Here is a 19,260-nt window from a genome sequence, read left to right on the forward strand (position 1 = left end):
GTCTTTAATAGAAACTTAATTTTCCTATAGAAAAAGTTAATGTGGTGTGTGTGTGTGTGTATATACAAGCCTAAGAGAGAAAGATAAAGAGAGAGAGGGAAAGAGGGAGAATTGAAAGAGAGAGAGAGGGATAGAGGGAGGGAGGGTTTGTGATTAAATGAATCATCTAAAGAGGGACTATGAACTATATGCATGCAAAGCCAGAGATAATCCATGACTCTAGGGACCACCTTCCTTATGGTGGGTCTGCAATCTTGCTCATTTTCTCATGATATAAGATCAGCTTTGTTCTAGGATGATTAGTGTTTTTGTGTGGGTGGTGGCACCCTTCAGGCACTGTCAACTTTAGAAAAATTCCAGTGTTATCAAAGGGTAGACTTCAGAAAAGCCAGTGGCTGTACTCAAATGCCAACCTCAGTCAACCTCAGAGTGGCTGTGCATCAAGCCTCTCTTTTTCTCTTCATTATTCTGACTGGCTAGTACGAAATGTTCCTTCCCTGACCACTATCTACACATTGACATATATCCCTAATGTTCAATAACAACTCAGATTCATTTGAGAACAATAAAATAAAATCTAGAAAAATATAACCAAAGTAAAGCAATAGCCTAAAACTCAAATTAAATTTATCCCTAACCCCTAAAACAAAAATACCAATGAGTAACACAGTAGTTCATCCCCATCGAACATTCTCCATCACTAACTAAAACAGTTTTCTATTTATGTTCAACTTCTGTTTCTGCTTTGCACCCTTCTTGTTGCCCTCCCCCTATTTTCCCAGAAAAACTTTCATCCCATTAGCCTTACCTTATAATTTTAGAAACCCCACTGTAGTTTTAAGATTTCTTTTACTGTTTACTGGCCCAAAGCAGCTCCAGGGAAGAAGTGTTTGTTGGTGGTGACAGTTTGAAGGTACAGACCATGATAGCAGGGAAGAGGTTATAGGAGCTTGAACTGGCTGGTCACACTGAGTCTGCAATCAGAAAGCAGAGAGAGATTCATGAAGACGGAGGCACAGAACACTTTATCATTTTCTTTTTTCTTTTTTCTATTTCTTTCAGCTTCAGACTCCATTCGGAGTTAACTCTCCCTTCCTAGGTCAACCTGTCTGTAAACATTCATACAAGTATGTCCTGAAATGTCCCCCAGGTGATCATAAATCTAGTCAAATGGCAGTGAAGATTAATCATCTCAGTCATAAATGAATTCCATTCGTAGGTTTTCTTAGAGGTTAAATTTTTCCCAGCTCTAATCATAGGTGGTCAAAATTGGACCTTGTTGGTAAAAAATTAATTGTATATTCTATGACATACCAAATTTTATCACTTATTTCTAATAGGTTTCTAATTTTCAGAAATTCTAAGATTTCATATAAATAGTTTCCTTTGTGACCTTGTCCAGTTCTTTTGCTAATAATGGGTCCTAGATTTCCAATTTTAATTAAATGTTCAATCTTATCTTTTTTGTTTTGTCTCATTATGTAAGGGCCTAGGAATCATGAAAGGATGACAGTCCAGGAACAAATAGTATACAAAAGCAAGGAACATTTATGCTTGAGAAATCTGACATGCAGGGTTCTTTCATTCATCAAAATGGTGACCAGGAGAGGAATTTGCAGGCATCTTTTATGTAGGTCTAGGGGATTTTTCTAGAAGGTGTGCCCTCCCCCCCAGCCTTGAGCATGCCTGAAAGACCTAGGTGGAGTTACCCACCTCGGCTCCACATACAGCCTGCTACCGGAACTTAGAAGAATGCCTGCTGAGCTTGCCTTGAGATGTCTCTGGCTGTGGCAAAGGATGGGTTCCCATCTCTTCACCCATCTCCGACTGAAACAAGAAGGGGTTTGGTGGGGCTTTCCCTTTAAATTGAGAGCTGAACATTAAACTTTGAGCCTTGATCAGAGAACTTTGTCTTGTCTTCATCTTTTCTCACCCTCCATCCCTTTCTTGATTTCCAGTTCCCCTTTCAGGAAAACCCGGTTGGCCCGTGGCCGCAGGTGGCTACAAGAAGGGTTAGGTAATCTAAAACTTCATGGATAAGTACAGGGGAAGTTACATGTGTCAGTTTCTGATTAGATCATGCACAAGTATTCAGTGGATTGCATTCCTATGTCATGAATGTTTAACCACAGGATCAGATACCCAAACTATATCAGGCTTCCCAGCACAGATGGAATATCCTGAGATAATATATTTTCCTATTTGTATGGTCATCTCCAGACTGTTCTTTGCAAGGAGATTCTATAACCTTGCTCCTGGAGCTTATGGTCTGTTTTTGGAGCTTGTGACTTGTGATCTAGTTCCTGAGACTGATAACTTTCCTTATAAAGTTGGGCCTTGTCCTAAAATAGAGACAAATAGGGTTTATGTTATCCTATCAATTATATTATTTTGTAATTTACTGATTATATATCCAGTGTATTTTAAGTTAATTCATTCATCAAAATGTCTTCCTTCTCCTCATAACTAATGATGAAACTTGTCACTATGTTCATGTTATCCTGGTTTGGCACATAATATATTTGAACATGTGTAGAACATAAAAGTTTGATTGATGGAAACATTTTTTATTGATTTACAGTCCATTAATGTTGTTATTTATCATTCCTAACATGAAGCTGTGACAGTATTACAGTATTTTAGTTTACTAGTGATCACATGCACATATTTACAGAATTGGTACTAGATAGTAGGAAGAGTTTCTTTCATAATTTCTTTCTTCTCAGGTTGGGTCTATTTTATCTATATTTATTCCTTTTCCTTTTCTATAGATATTCCAGATTATTAATCCATGCTGTTATACAAAGATCATTTTCATTGTTTGTAGTATATTTACCTGAAATAGTACCCTACTGACTTTCTATGTTTTTGAAATAAATTGTTTTTATTGTTTAATTTTTATATTTTAATGAAATAATAAATTTCATCGTGTTTCATATATTTATATATTAGATTCCAAGCAATGCACCTTGTATTTTTCTTCTAATAGAAGAGAGTGTACTTTTCAAAAGTAAATTTTGTTTGAGATTTCTGTAATTTGCTTATTTTATGCCTTCACATAAGAAAAATACATGCCTCTTTTACTACATATGTATAATTCTTGTGGATTTAGGAACAATTACTTGAGTTATGTTGATTTTGGATTTTATGATAATCTCCAGTAAACAATATTTATCATGAAGTTTTTTCCATTACATTTCATTCATACATCCTCTCAAAAGACAAGCAAATTTCTCAGCATTTCTTTTATTCCCTCGTTTACTATAGAGAAATTCTAAAAACATTTTTAAGTTGTCTAAAAGTACAATTACTATGCCATGGAGAAACTTGAAAGCAAATTAAAGTTGTTCCTCTTTTTGGACCAAGTTTCCCTGCCCTGATGCCTTTAAGAATGAGTGCTTCAGCATAAATCATTGTAAATTCAGCTCATGGGAGTGACTTGGTTCATTCTTATTGTTTAGAGGTAAAAATTTGTATCACATTTTTTCTTCTTTGAATGATTGCTTCAAATAGAATTATATGTTTCTTCTTTAAGGAAATGCATTACATACTGTAAATTTTCATCCCCAAGTGTCCATATGCTTTACCTTTCCTCTGACAGTGTTTGTCTTTTCACATTGTATTTCTCCATTATATTTAGGCTTGCCATCTCAGTTATGTGCTGCACATGAATGATTGTTTTAACTACAACAGGGATTCTTCTCTTTCTTCTTCTGACATGGATTTACTTGGTCTTTTGCCGTTTAAATTACTATGTCGGCTTTCTTGTCTTGATCAAAATTTTATGTTATCCTTTGGTGTGCTGGACTTACCAACCTTTTTTTTTTCCTAAGAAATTTTATGGTAGCTTTCTTTCATTTACTTTAAGTACTTACTGCTCTTGTATATCTATGCTTGTCTTTTCTTATATTTTGAATTTAATTCAAAAGGAAGTATTGGAGTATCTTCTTTTAGTTTCTCAAATGAATTTTTTAAAGTTTAAGAAAAAATACACTTTAATCATATTTCTTTAGAAAATTTGATATGTTTGGACAAAATGCAAAGGAAATATATACAGTCCATTGATGTTGTTATTTCTTATTCATAACATGAAACTGGGACAGTATTATAGTACTGTAAATTGCCAGTGATCTCATGCACACATTTGCAGAAATTGGTACTATAGATTAGTAAGAGTTTCCAAAGATGTCAAGCTATTTTAGCTTAAGTAATTTATTTAATAACTTAATGACATGATGGCCAATGGAGTGTAAACAAATATTTAAATATGTATGCATATACATGTATATACTACAGATTGTATATTATATATACTATGTCATATGCATTTATATTAAATAAATGAATAATTGAGAAATATATAGGTATACATGTATAAAGATACCATTTCATACATATAAGCAATGACTGAATAATACAATAACCAAGCTGTTCTATATGTTAAGAAACAGAAATAACTTATTATATAAATATAAATGCAGTAAAAGCAGAGGAAATCAGTTGTCACATTATGTCGCGGCCCGAGCAAAATGTTGAGGCCCAGGCTGCCCCGCGTTTGGCCGCCACTGTATCCTGGTCCAAGCTGCCGCTCCAGTCCACCGGTCAGGGTTCAGCAAGAGAGAGAGTGAGGGCGGTCTCGGGGAATGGAGACCAGACAGAGTGTGTTTCAATCCCGTTTATTCTTCAGTCTGTCTTCCTCTAAGTGTCTCCTAAAAGTGTCCGATTCTCTACCGTCTGCCTCTGCCTTTTATATGTCTCACTTCTAAGCCATGCCTTTTGGTCACACCTTTAATCATGCCTTTAGGTCTTGTCTCTAAATCTGATCTCTAGGTCACTCTTAAGTCACACACCTTTAATCTCACACACCTTTAATCTCAAGGTATCTAAACCAAGATTATCGGAGTGTGCTCAGTTGTTGTAGGCTATTGTAATCCAAGTCTCATGTCAGGGTATATGGCTCAAGATGGCTGCAAAGCTGATAGCCGCTTTCTGCTAAAAGTTTGCCCCAACAACATTATATATACAGATGAAACTATAACACATTTTCTTTTAATTAATTTATATTAATTAATTTATTTATTTTACATCCTGATTGCAGACTCCCCTCCTTATTTTCCTCCCAGTTCCTCCTTCTAACCTCACCTCTCGCCATCCCCCTCCCTTTCTCCTAAGAGAAGGGGAGGTCTGCCATTGATATTAACTCACCTTGCCATATAAAGGTGCAGTGGACTATGCATATCTTCTCCCATTGAGCCCAGACAAGGCAGCCTAGTTATGGGAAAGGGATCCAAAGGCATGCAACAGATTTAGAGAGAGCCCCTGATCTAGATATTTGGGGTCCCATATGAAGACCAAGCTGTACATCTGCAACATACATGTAGGGGGACTTGATCCCCTATGAATGCTTTTGGTTGGTGGCTCAGTCTATGAGCATCTATGAGACCAGGTTGATTGATTCTGTAGGATTTCTTGTACTGTCTGTGACCCATTGACTCCTTCAATCCTTCCTCCCCCTCTTCCACAAAATTCCCCAAGCTCCACCTACTGTTTAGTTGTGGGTCTCTGGATCTGTTTCCATCAGCTCTCAGGTGAAGCCTCTCAGAGAACTGTTATGCTAAGTTTCTGATTACCAATATAGGATAATGCCATTAATAGTGTCAACAGTAGGCTCTCTCTCATGGTATGGGTTTCAAGTTGGGCCAATAATTAGCTAGACATTCCCTCAACTTCTGCTCTATCTTTATCCCTGTATATCTTGAAGTCAGTACAAATTGTGAGTCAACTGTTTTGTAAATGGGCTAGAGTCCTCCAACTATCTTGCCTGGTTACAGGAGGTGGTCTTTCAGGCTTGATATTCCATATTGCTAAGAGTTTTCATTTGGGTCACCTTCATAGATTCCTAGGAGTTTCTCTTGTCCTAAGTTTTAGCTGGTCCCAGAGATGTTCTCTCCTGACCAATCCCAATTCTCTCTCTCTCCAACCTCCCAACACTTGATCCCTCCTGTTCCCCTACCCACCCCCTTTCCTACTCAGTTCCCTCCCTCCATTCAAGACTAGTGCCTATTTTATTTTTCCTTCTCAATAATATTCAAGCATCTTCCAACACAATTCTTTACAGACCTTGAATGAATAATACTAACTTCACATGGAAATAAAACAAACCTAGGCTAGCTAAAACAATCTACACAATAAAAAAACTTCTGGAGGTATCACCATCCAGGATTTCAAGCTGTACTACAGAGCAATAGTAATAAAAACCTCATGGTATTGGCATAAAAACAGACAGGTTGATCAATGGAATAGAATAGAAGACCCCAAAATAAACCCACACACCAATGAGCACTTGATTTTTGACAAAGAACCAAAATTATACTAAGGAAAAAGGTAAACATCTTCATAAAATGGTCCTGGTTTAACTGGATGCTTGCCTGTAGCATGTAGATGAAAACAAATAGAACCATACCTATGACCCTGCACAAAATGCAAGTCCAGGAGGATGAAAGACCTCAGCATAAAACTGGATACAAGAAATCTAATAGAAGAGAAAGTAAGGAATAGCCTTGAACACATTAGTACAGGAGACAACTTCCTGAACAGAATATGAAAATCTCAGAGATAAGATCAATAATTAATAAATGGGACCTCATGAAATTAAAAACCTTTTGTAAGGCAAAGGACACTGTGAATAGGACAAAATGGCAGACTGCATAATAGAAAAAAAAAAACTTCATTACACCTACATCTGATAGAGGACTAATATTTAAAATACATAAAGAACTCAAGAAATTAGACACCAGCCAATCAAATAACCTAATTCAAAAGTAAAGTACAGAGTTAAACAGAGAATTCTTGGCATCTGAGTCTCTAATGGATAATAAGCACTTTAAAAAATGTTCAATGTCCTTAGTCATCAAGGAAATGCAAATCAAAATGACTTTGAGATTCCATCTTACACACATCAGAATGGCTAAGATCAAAAACTTAAGTGACACCTCATCATGATGAGGATGTAGAGAATGGAGAACAGTTTTCAATTGCTGGTGGGAGTGTAAACTTACATAACCACATTGGAAATCAATTTGGCAGTTTCTCAGAAAACTGGGACTAGTTCGACCTCAAGATTCAACTATAGCACTCCTGGTCCTATACCCTAAACTACTGCACCATACCAAAAGGACATTTCCTCAACTATGTTCATAGCAGCTTTGTTTGTAATAGCCAGAAATTGGAAACAATTTAGATATCTGTCAACCAAAAAAAAAAATGGATAAAAAAAATGGGATATATTTCCAAAATGGAATACTATTCAACTATTAAAACTTTAAGGACATCATGAAATTTTTCAGCAAATAGATAGGACTAGACATCTGTATTGTAAATAAATAAAATATCCAATAAAAAAGAAAATATTATCCTGACTGAGGTAACCCAGACCCCAAAAGACACATATGCTCTGTACTTTTATAGACATAAGCCATAAAATACAGGATGACAAAACTCCATCCACTGTTTGCCTGTGGGTGTTTGCATCTGTCTGAATCAGCTATTTGGTAGAGCCTCTGCAGGCAGACATGCTAGATTCCTGTCTGCAAGCCTAACAAAGTATCATTAATAATGTTAGCGATTGATTCTTCTCTATGGGATGGATTCAAGTTGGCTGGTTATTGGTTGGCCAGTCACTCAGTCTCTGTTCCATCCCCCGTCCCTTGCATTTCTTGTAGACAGGATAAATTTTAGGGAGAAAGTTATGTGGGTGTATTGGTGTCCTTATTGTTTCACTGGGGTTTCTGTCTAGTTACCAACAGTGGATGGAGCTTGGGGACACTTCTATAAGAATAGGAAGAATTGAGGGCCCTGACAGGGATCGGAATTTCACAGGAAGACCAACAGAGCCAACTAATCTGCACTCTTTGGGGTTCTCAGAGATCAAACCACCAACCAAAGAACATACACAGGGTAGACTTAGTTTGCTCCACACATATGTAGCAGATGTGCAGCTATGTCTTCATGTGGGTTTTGAACAACTGCATCAAGGGGTATCCCAAAAGCCTGTCTGTGGAATATGTTCTTATAGACAGGCTGCCCTCTCTGGCCTTAGTAGGAAATGGTGTCTCTAGCCTTGCAGACTTGATGTGCAGGGGTGAGGGGTGGGAGGTTGGGAGTGGGGGTGGGGGTGGATTCTCAGGGGCATGGTCTCCCACAATCAGAGAAGAAGGAGAGGGTGGATATAAAGCAAATAAGTACAAAAAAATTCAATAATCTCTAATATTGATATAATAGTACTACAAAATAAAACAAAACAAAGCAACAAACAGACAAACAACAGGATAAGCATGTTACAATACTCAGACTCAAAGAAGCTAAAAAGGAATAATTTTTAAAGACTTTTCCTCTTTTTTCTAGAATCCTGTTCTAGCTTCTGTGTTTTCAGATTTTCTAATTTCCCTTTTTAGATGGTAATAGAACACAGATCATTTTGTTCTTTCTTCTGTTACCTTTTTACAGTGTTAACCAATGAAGAGAATAAACATAGCCTCAGCTAATGTTCTATTACCCATAAATCTAGTCTTCATCTTAGTCCTAGTTATGAAAAGTAAATTACAATGCATAGTTCTTGGCAAGGTTCCTGAGGTCTTTTCTATCAAATAAATGTCCTTCATATTACATCCTAGAGTACCTAGCCTACAAATTACCATAGCACATGAGAATCTCCTGTATGTGTTACTCTCAAATCTTTTCTTTCTTTACCTTCAACTCTACTGCTTTATTGCAGCATATATAGAATTATACCTCTTATTATATTCCCTTCCTCTAACATCCTATCTCATGGCTATCATGAACAGGACTGAAATGATAGCAGCAAGGGTAATGATGTGGTATGCTAAAAGATAAAGGACATGGTTGTTCTTTAAGATCTCAGTTTGATTTACAGGGCAGAGGTGACGTCAGAAATGTAAGAGAAGACAAAGAAAGAGAAAAAGGGAACTGAAAAATACAAACATCTTGCTCTCTTTTTTTTTTTCCAGTAATGTGAGGCTATTCTCTTTCATGAAACCACATTTCCCATCTCAATCCAATTCTCTGACTTTATAGTTAGTAGAAATTCGACCATTTTCTAGCGATAGACTGTCTGTCAGTCTTAATTTCTGTGATGCTGTGAGTTTTCTGTGTCTTAATAGCTATTTCAGAGGGAAGTTGTAGAGCCTGCCTCAGGGATGATGGGCCAGATGCCTTCTTAAACACAAGCCTATGCTTTAGTTATAAACACAGAGTAGACAACTGTGGTGCCAGAAGATAACATCACTGTTGATTCTTCTTACTCTGTTTTTTGTTTGTTTGTTTGATTTTTGAGGTGGGGAAGAAGGTGGCAAACACTGGGAAAATAAAGAATACAGTGCTAATTCTTTAATTCTTGATACAAATTCCTAAGAGCCAGTCTTATATTGATTTAAGAGTAGGTTGTAAATAACGTTGCTATTTATTTTTATTGTTTTTTAAAGAAATGAATGAAATACATTTTTCTCATATAGTATATCATGATTATGGTTTTTCTCTCTCTCTCCTTCACATCTCCCTACTATCATCTGGCTCCATCCCTGTCCTGTCTTTCACTTTAAGAAAAGGTTTTAAAGGGATAATAAAAGAAATAACAATATAAGACAAAACAACAAATAGCAATCAGAATTAGTCAAAACAAGCAATCAGAAAGGAAGGAGTCAAAGAAAAGAAATAGAGACACTAACACACCCAGGATTGGCATAAAAACACTAAACTGGAAGCATGGTATACACACAAAGGTCCTGTAGGGGTAGAAATAAAGAAAATATATACGTGTGTGTGTGTGTATGTGTGTGTGTGTGAAAATAAAAATAAAAATAAGATAAAATTTAAAACAAAAAGGAATAACCCTGATGCAACATAAGACAAGGAAGCTCTAAACATGCCACTGAGTTCATTTTTATTTTGCTCATCTACTGGCATGTAGCCTACCCATAAGAGTAATTTGTTTCCAGAATGAGACACTCTTGAAGACAACTGAATTTATATTTGCAGTGGTTATCAATTAGAGGTTGCTTCTGGGTTAGAGTTAAGGGGCACATGTCTATTTCTTTCAGCTCTAGTACCTCAAATGGTGCAGACCCATGTAGGCACTGTGATAGCTGCCTCAGTCTCCATGAGTTCACATGAATTCTGCTTGTGTTAATTCAGAGAGCCTTATTTTCTTGATGTATTCCATTTCCTCTGGCTTATACTCTTTCTACTTCCTCTTCTATGGGGTTTCCTGAGCTCTGAGGGAAGGAATTTGATGGAAACATCCTAATTAGTGGTGAGTATTCCACCCAGTCTGTCACTCTTTACATAATTTATGGTTGTGGTTTCTGTATTTGTTCCAATCTGCTGCAGGAATAAGCATCTCTGATGATGGCTAAGCAACGCACTGATCTATCAGTATATCAGACTAGCATTAGGAGTCATTTTATTTCTGTGGCTTTTTTGGATATGGTTTTGTTTCATAAAAATGGTATTTTGTTTTAGCACTAGTTTGGGTTATTTTGGCTCAGGATCTTTGTCATCCAGATAGTGTTGGTGAGCTCTATCTCATGGAGTAGACATTAAGTCAAATCAGATATTGATTGGTTATTCATACAAGCTCTGTGTCATCACGTCCCTGGCATTCTTCACAGGAAGGTCACCACTGCAGATAAAAGGGTTTGTGGCTGGCTTGGTGTTTACTATCTCTTTTGGTAGTATGCAGAGTATCTTCCCCCACCAGTGACACAAGTATGAACGAGTTAATGCTTTTTGTAGGTATCAGGTTGACCTCTCCATGTTCAATGAGCTGTGTAGGTGTTGTCTTCAGTAGCGAGACTTTCCCATTAGTTTGTGAAGAACAACCTCTTATTTTTGCAACAGCCTCATTTGTTTGGATTTTCCTGTAGAACACCTTTGGCCAAAAACTCAATTTGATATACCCAATTCTTAATACTGGAAGCCTTGTTTGATGACAAGAAATGTTCAGTTAGGACTGTGTTTTATCCATTATTTGGCTATTTCATTTATGTCACTTTTATATGTGTATATATTTAATGAAGCTTTACACTATTAAGTTTCCATATGACCCCTCCTAACATTCCTTACTTTTAGCTGTCTCTCTCCATAGTACCTTGCCTTCTCTACTTGATCCTCATGTTTTAGCACTCATCATTCACCCTAATCTATTCTATATCATTTCCCTAGGGAGATCTACCCTCCACCACTCTCTCACTTTAACTTAACCTCTGTGGTTCTACAGATTGTAGCTTGATTACCTTTGTCTTAACAGCTAATATGAAATATAAGCAAGTACACACCATATTTGTCTTTCTGGGTCTGCAGAAAGGATGATTTTTCTTCTAGTTCCATCTATTTAACTGTGAATGTCATGACTTCTTCCTTTTTTTAACAGTTAAGTAATATACCATTGTTTAATTGTACATGTCTCCTTTAACCATTCTTCTTTTGAGACACATCGAGGTTGTTCCCAATTTCTGAACTATTAGGAATAGAGCAGCAATGAACATGGTTCAGCAAGTGTCTCTTTGGTTAGGATGATATGACCATTGGGTGTATCTTGAGGTACATTGATTTTCATCATTCTGAGGAATGGCCACACTGATTTCCATATTGCCTGTGCCAGTTGGCAGTACCACTAACAAAGAATGAGTGCTCCTTTTGCCTCACATCTACACCAGCATCAGCTCTCACAGGTTTTTATTGATCTTAGCCATCATGGCTGATAGAAGTTAAAGTTTCCAAGGAGTATTTTTATATTTCCCTGATAACTACATGTAATTCAACAATATATCATAAATTTAGATGATAAAAGTTCATACTACTACTAAGAAGAATAAATTTTTGAAAATCCTTACAAACTTCAAAATATTTTTATTTTATTCTATTTTAAAATCATCTTTCAAAAACTTAATGGTGTCCAATGGCATTGTTCTAAAACTATGTTATGCATCAATTTCCAAAGAGAACATCGTAAAGCATTCATGTTTCACAGGCATTCCTTTCATGGATATAGATTGAATAGATTCATCTGTAATAAGCAAACACAATGTTAATAGAATTATCTAATCATGATTTGAAAAAATGTTATAATATTAGGGGAGTGTCTCATTTGCCTAAATATTGTATAATTTTAAAATATGTTACTGTTGCTTCCACTGAAAAATTTTGACCATGAAACTAGAGTTTTGATGTACAAACCATATGACTATCACTTTCATTATTTGTGTCAGTTACTCCTGTATGGCTAGAAAATTAGAAATATGTTTTTCCTTCTCAGGCTTCCATGGCTATGGCTCTATTGAAGTCTCTACAGCTGTGCTCATCTACATAAGATTTGCATATTGGGCCTGCTGATTTTCAGTCATGGAGTAAAGAAGGGTTCATACCTTTCTCCTGGGATCTATGTACAGTTAGTTGTTCCTGGAGAAGGGAGAGACCATTTGTTCAGTGGTGGAGCCACTAAAAAGTGGTTTCTGATTTCTGTAAATCACCTTTTATCCATGCTTCTGCAATCAACCTGAATGCAATTAATTTGATCACATAAAAATATAAGATGTACAAAAATGTAGAATTAGGCACATTGAGAAGAGGGGTTTTACTTAAGTGACATGAAGCCATGCAAGGTAATATAGGATGAACGTAATCAAATTGCAGCATATACCTTTATGAAAAGGACACAAGGGGACCATTATTATGCATAACTAGCATATTTTAATGGAAACTTGGAAATTTGTTCTTAGAGATAATATTTATGTAATATTCTCCATATAGGTATTGTTTTCTACCAGAATCATTGTGTTCCTAAAATAATTACCAAATATAAAATAACTGCCAGATAGAGAAGAATTTCCAGGCTATAGTAATTAAGTGAAGATCTATCTGATTACTGTCAACTGCCTACCTTATCCAACTTGACTTATTCATCTACTAAGCCATGCTACCCCCACAGTTCTATGAAAAGGTTCATGAAAACTCAAATTCAATATGAATGTGAACATGATTTATGATATATGAACATAACTCTTGAACATAAAAGCAAAGGTTGTCTCCACATCAGCACTTCATCATTAGAAGCTTTCAGCAATTCTGATATTCTTTTGAAAACCAAATAATCAACAGGAAACTTATTAAAGGCTATATGAAAGGTTAAATGTTGAACACACAAAATAGGATAAAGAAATATATTACCTGCTTTTTCCACTTTTCAAGAAAATAAATTAGTGTTTAATATACAAGTGTATTAGAATTTTTCTGAAATTGTACAGTTAAATGCTACCTACCCTTTTACATTATATCTGTTCATTAGTCTAATAGACTTCCAGGTGACAGTTACACCTTGGTAATTTTTTCTACTGATATTCATGCATCATGTTTCACTCTTTCAACGCTACATTAATGACTTGTAGACTTTTATTCAGGTTCTTCCTAATTAAGCATATTTGTAATAGCTATAATTTTTATTATCAAATTCTTCTTGAATCAGACTTTAGGCTGATAGTTTTTCTTAATTGCTCATTTTTTTTAAATTTAATTGGCTTTAGATGGCAGAACAGATGGCTTGTGAATCCATTGGTGTTGTATCTGTGTGATAATATACTTTGGTCCTGTCTAATGGTCTGACTCTTCTCAATTTTCTCATTAAACAGGACTCTTAGTTTCCTGATTTTTTTTCTTTTGTTTATGTCAACTGTAATGTAAAATGATCATGGTTTCTTTCTAGTTGCTTAGAATTAAATGTAATTGTATTTTAAATCCAATATATTTACAACCATTTTAAGGTTATGATCTTTAACTCTAAATAGAGAAATCTCCTCTCTGCCAACACGATGACTTTCCTTTCCTTGCATATTTAGATAAGCCTCTACTAAATGCTATATTCTTAGAATAAATAAGTCATGGGTCCAAACAGTCTGTGTACTTGGCCTTCTGCTCTCAATTGTTCTAGACTTCAGTAATAAAACTATAACTGCAAATGAATTGCAATAATCAAAATAAAGACATCTAAATAATAATAGCAGGTCACTAAGAACTTTTTTGGGGCGAAGCAGCATTGAAACTGGTATTTAAATGATCAAAATGAATGAGTAAGTAGAAAGGATGATAGGAAAGAGTGTTCAGACACAGAGGACTTAAAAGATACAACAATTTATATAATGCAAGATTTGAGTAACTGAGAGAAGGCAAGAGAGGCTGAGACAGCATTGTGGGAAAAGAATTTTTGGAACTGATTCCAAAAAAAAAAAAAAAAGTAGTTAATAGGTAGTTGAAGCTACTCTCAATGGAAGACGGGAATATGAACAGGTATTAGGTGGGAGGAACAGGACTGAAGCCCTGAGGTCCAAAAGCAAGAATGGATACGGGCAACCTAGGGTGGTGGGAGATTGGGAGGACCCTCCAGAATGTACCAGAATGAGCCAGAGACCTGGGAGGTGAGAGACTCTCAGAACTCAAAAGAATGGACCTTAGATGAAATGCCTGACAGTAGGGAGAGGGAACTTATAGACCCCACCTCCAGCAGGAAGACAGGGCATCAAGTGAGGGAGGGGGTTGCCATCCCACAGCCAAAACTCTGACACATAATTGTTCAACTCTGAAAGAACTGCAGGGACAAAAATGCAGAAGAGCCTGAGGAAAAGGAGGTACAGCGAAAGGCCCAAATTAGGTTGCAGCTCAAGAGAAGGCCACAAGGCTCCAAGGCCTGACATTATTACTGAGGCTATGGTGTGGTCACAAAAAAGGCCTATCATGACTGCAGCTGAAAGAGTCAGATTCAGATATTTACACCCAACCAATGGACAGAAGCTGCTGACCCCTTTGGTTGAATTAGGGAAAAGCTGGAAGAAGTTGAGGAAGAGAGTAACCCTGTAGGAGGATCAGAAGTCTCAACTAACTAACTAACTAACTAACTAACTAACTAACTAACTAACCCCTGGGATCTCTCAGACACTAAGCCACCAACCAGGCCGCATACACCAGCTGATATGAGGCCCCCAACACATATACAGCAGAGGACTGCCGGGTCTAGACTCAGTTAGAGAAGATGCACCTAACTCTCAAGAGACTGGAGGGCCCCAAGAAGTGGGGAGGTCTGGTGGCCTTGGGATGGGGACATCTTTGTGGAGATAGGGGTGGTCCAGTAGAGGGTGGGAGAAGGTATGGAATATGGAACAGTCAGAGGGTAGGGCAGGAGGGAGATAAAAATCTTAATTAAAAAAAAATTAAATAAAATTAGTAAAAAAAAAAAAAAAGAATGTGAAATCTATTTTTCATCATCACTAGGATAGTACCAGTAAAAGGACAAATAGAAAGATGAAAATTTCATTTACTTATTGAAGCAAAGACAGCTAGTGATAATCAAAAATCAAGATATCGGTAAAGGATAGATAGAAAATCTAGACTCTTAATTCCACCCAGTTATAATAAAACATGCCTCCTTTCTCTCTTATATTAAAAACATCCCATTGGACAGTCCCTTAGCCCATTCACCTTCTCATTGCAGGACTATTAGCAACACAGAAGAGCCATCCCTATTTCTCCCGAGAAGGAGGTGTCTGTGGAAGCTCAAAAGAGAGTGTAGTCGGCATAACTGCACAAAGTTGTTCAGATCTGTTTCCACTCCTAGTTCTTTTTACTCTTTTACTCTTACCTGCCCATGATGATGAAATGCTATCCTTTTCTCCTGTCACTACGTAAAACAGGGGAAGAAACAGCTATTTTGTCATATTTTCTTGGCTTTTTCACTCTAAGAAGATATGTCACTGATTCAACATAATGTCATCCAACACACCAAGAAAGAGAATATCGCAAACTGAATGAAGAAACATGGCTATTAGTTTCAGGGAGTACAGAGTAGGGAGTAGAATTACCTGATGAATTCTCAAAAGCAATAATAAAATGCCATGCAATAACTGTAATCCAATTAAAAACAACCAAAAAGAAAGGGGAGAAGAAGAAGAAGAAGAAGAAGAAGAAGAAGAAGAAGAAGAAGAAGAAGAAGAAGAAGAAGAAGAAGAAGAAGAAGAAGAAGAAGAAATAATCTCGACAAAAAATAGTTGATGGTTAGAAAAATAAGTAAGTAAGTGAATGTCAGAAGGCAAAATTACTAAAATAAAACCATTTGAGGGATTCAATACTCAGATGAAAATACAAAGGAAACTGATCAATAATCGCAAACCAAAGTAGAATAGAGAGAAGCCTATAATCAAACTGAGAAAATAGACCAAAAAAAAAAAAAATGAACAGAAAAGGGAAGAAAATGGCAAACAAAATTACACATTTTTATAATTCTATTTACACAGTATTCTTGAGGCTAGCAAAATTATGCAAATAGCGAAAAATAAGACCTTTTTAGAAAAGTTTTGTTTTTATGTAATGGATGTGGAGGAAGACAAGAGGAGGTAGGGAGGTGTGGCTGCTAACAATATGGTTTCTCATGGCAATGAAAATATGTTGGCTATGGAAGTGTTCTGTATCAAATATAGATGTTGTGATTTGATGTTGTAGTTTGTAAGCAGTTACCACTGGGGAAAATTGAATTAAATACATAAGGATCTGTCAATTAGTTCTTACAAGTATTTGTGAACCTACAACTATTTATGAAAAGCTTTATAAAATGTACTGATTCCAAATTGACTTACAGATTCACTACAACTGTTACCCAATTCACCAAAGCAATTTTTTTTTTCAGATTGAGAAAATCCATCCTTGAATTCATATGGACTATCAAGAGAGCCAGAATAGACAAAGCAATCTTGAAATAGACCAAAGTTGGGGAAGTAACACTCATTCTAACCTTAATATAAAGCTACAAACCTCAAAGCACACAGAACAAAATTGCCTTATATAGAGAGAGCCCAGAAAGCTGCCTCCATGTTTATGAACATGTTTTGAAATGCCTGAGGGAGAAAAACCACAGGAAATTATGCACACCACTCACTCCCCAAACTATCATGAGCCACTGGTCTAAACCTTTGTGGGTACAGGATTGGTATATATTGGTGTGTTATCAGTGTGATTGGTGACTAGTAGTATTGGGCTGATAGAACCTAGTTAATGTTAATGCTTCCTTTCCTTTTCTTTTTGTGTTTGTTTTGAGAATTCTTATATCAAGTGTTTTAATCAAATCTAAGCCTGATATCCAGCCCCTATAATCACTCTCCTATCCTGCCATTAATTATCCATTCCAATTTCTTGCAGTCTGCTTTGTAACAAACACGGAGTACACATAGCACGATTGCATGTGTTTAGGACAAACTACTAGAACATGGGCAACCTCCCATAACTCTGAAGAAAACTGGTTCTTTCTTCCCCAGCAATTATTAATTTTTATGTAATAATTAAAAAAAAATCATGTTATGGCCAGGAACCCCAGAAATTTTTTTACATAGAACAACTAACTCAGAATTATACACTGATAACATGGTCACTGTGTAATGTATCATTGACTCAATAACCTAGACTATTTTCCTACCTACTGTATCTAAATTTGTAATTCCAACATAATTATTTGATGTAATTAGTGGCATACATAATATTTAAGTGCTTAATTCAAGCGATGCATTTTTAGTATTGAGATATAAGTTTTCTAATTTCTTTATGTGTAAGAGCTTAAATATTTTAGGATATTTAAGTTTGGCTTTAAGTTAGTGTTTTAGTAGTAGCTATTAAATGTTTTATATTTTAAATTATTTTATTTATTTGCATCCCAAATGTTGCACTCCCTCCTGGTACCTCCCTCAAATTGTTCTTATCCACATCCACCTCCCCTTCACCTCTGAGAGTATCTTCCTGGTATCTCTCCACCCTGAGACATCAAGAATCCACAGGATTAAGCACATCCTTTCTCACAAAAGACAGACAAGACAGCCCTCTGCTACATGTGTGCTGGGGGCCTCAGACCAGGCCACATATTCTCTTTGGTTGGTGACTCAGCCCCAGGAGCTTCCTGGTGTCCAGGTTGACTAGGAAATATTTTAAAAGACCTGTTCCACTTTTTATAGGTTAGTGAGAGAAATAAATGTCTAGTGAAGAGTAGAATCAGGATGTTTGAAAACTAATAATGTGCAAAGATACTAACTCAAAATAACAGTGCACTTTTCAAAATTAATATATATATATATATATATATATATATATATATATATATATATATATGTATATAAAATGTTTTAATCACATGAAATATAAAAGGAAACAGATAAGACCTAATTTTAATTTATGTTGCTGGCAGTATACTGCATGTTGATTTGCCCTTTATTATAATGTACCTGAGCTAAATACATTCCATTCTTATTTTATTGGGTAGAAATTCTATGAAACAGATTTGAATCTATATATAACACTGGGGTTGTGTTAAAGGGATTACAGATGATATTAAGTGAGCTACCTACCTCCTTCTTAACTGAGTTATTTTTAGGTTTTATTTTACACCTCATAATAACTTCATCACAGTACATCAATATAAGTCTTTAATGTACACAAACACAAGAGGCTGTAAGATTTCTACTGTAACTCAAATGGACATATACCTATTACAGTTTTAGAAATTATGTTTTCCTATTTTTTGGGGGGGGGTAAAGTTCTTTCCCCCAAATTCTTACTTCTCCTTGCCGAAAAACATCCTCATCTAACTGCATTTTTCAATGGCAGTTCTCATCAGAAACTCGTAAAGCAGGCTATAGATTACACCTGATATCCATGAAAACTAGAACAATCATGCACCAATAATTAGCATCCTCTCTTGAGCAGTCTAGCATCCTCTTAGAGTCTCATCTACTTTTATCTAATCCCACATCAGTAGTTTTTACAAGCTTTTGCATAATGAAAGATTTTATCATAATTCCATCAAAATGGACTGTGAAGGAGTTACTATTTTCCTTTCACATTGCACAAAGCATTTACTTCCCATAATTTGAAAAGGGGACATTCTGCTATGCTCTTTAATATTTGTGCAATGATGACCCTTAACTAAAGGCCACAGTATTAATAGCTAAGAACAAAGTGAAACTTTAAGTAAATGTTTCAGGTGTGTATTGACTGGTTGTAATGTTCTTTATTGATGATTTTTACCAAGAATTAAATCCCTTTAAAAAAGCATTGTGTATGAAGAATTTCACTTATATGTACCTTCTCCTAAAAGTCTACTTGTGTTACTATGTTTCTACTTTAATGTTTTAATTTTAATAACTTTAATTATATTCTATATTC

This window comes from Arvicanthis niloticus, chromosome 9, assembly GCF_011762505.2.
Source record: "Arvicanthis niloticus isolate mArvNil1 chromosome 9, mArvNil1.pat.X, whole genome shotgun sequence".
Taxonomy (NCBI): domain Eukaryota; kingdom Metazoa; phylum Chordata; class Mammalia; order Rodentia; family Muridae; genus Arvicanthis; species Arvicanthis niloticus.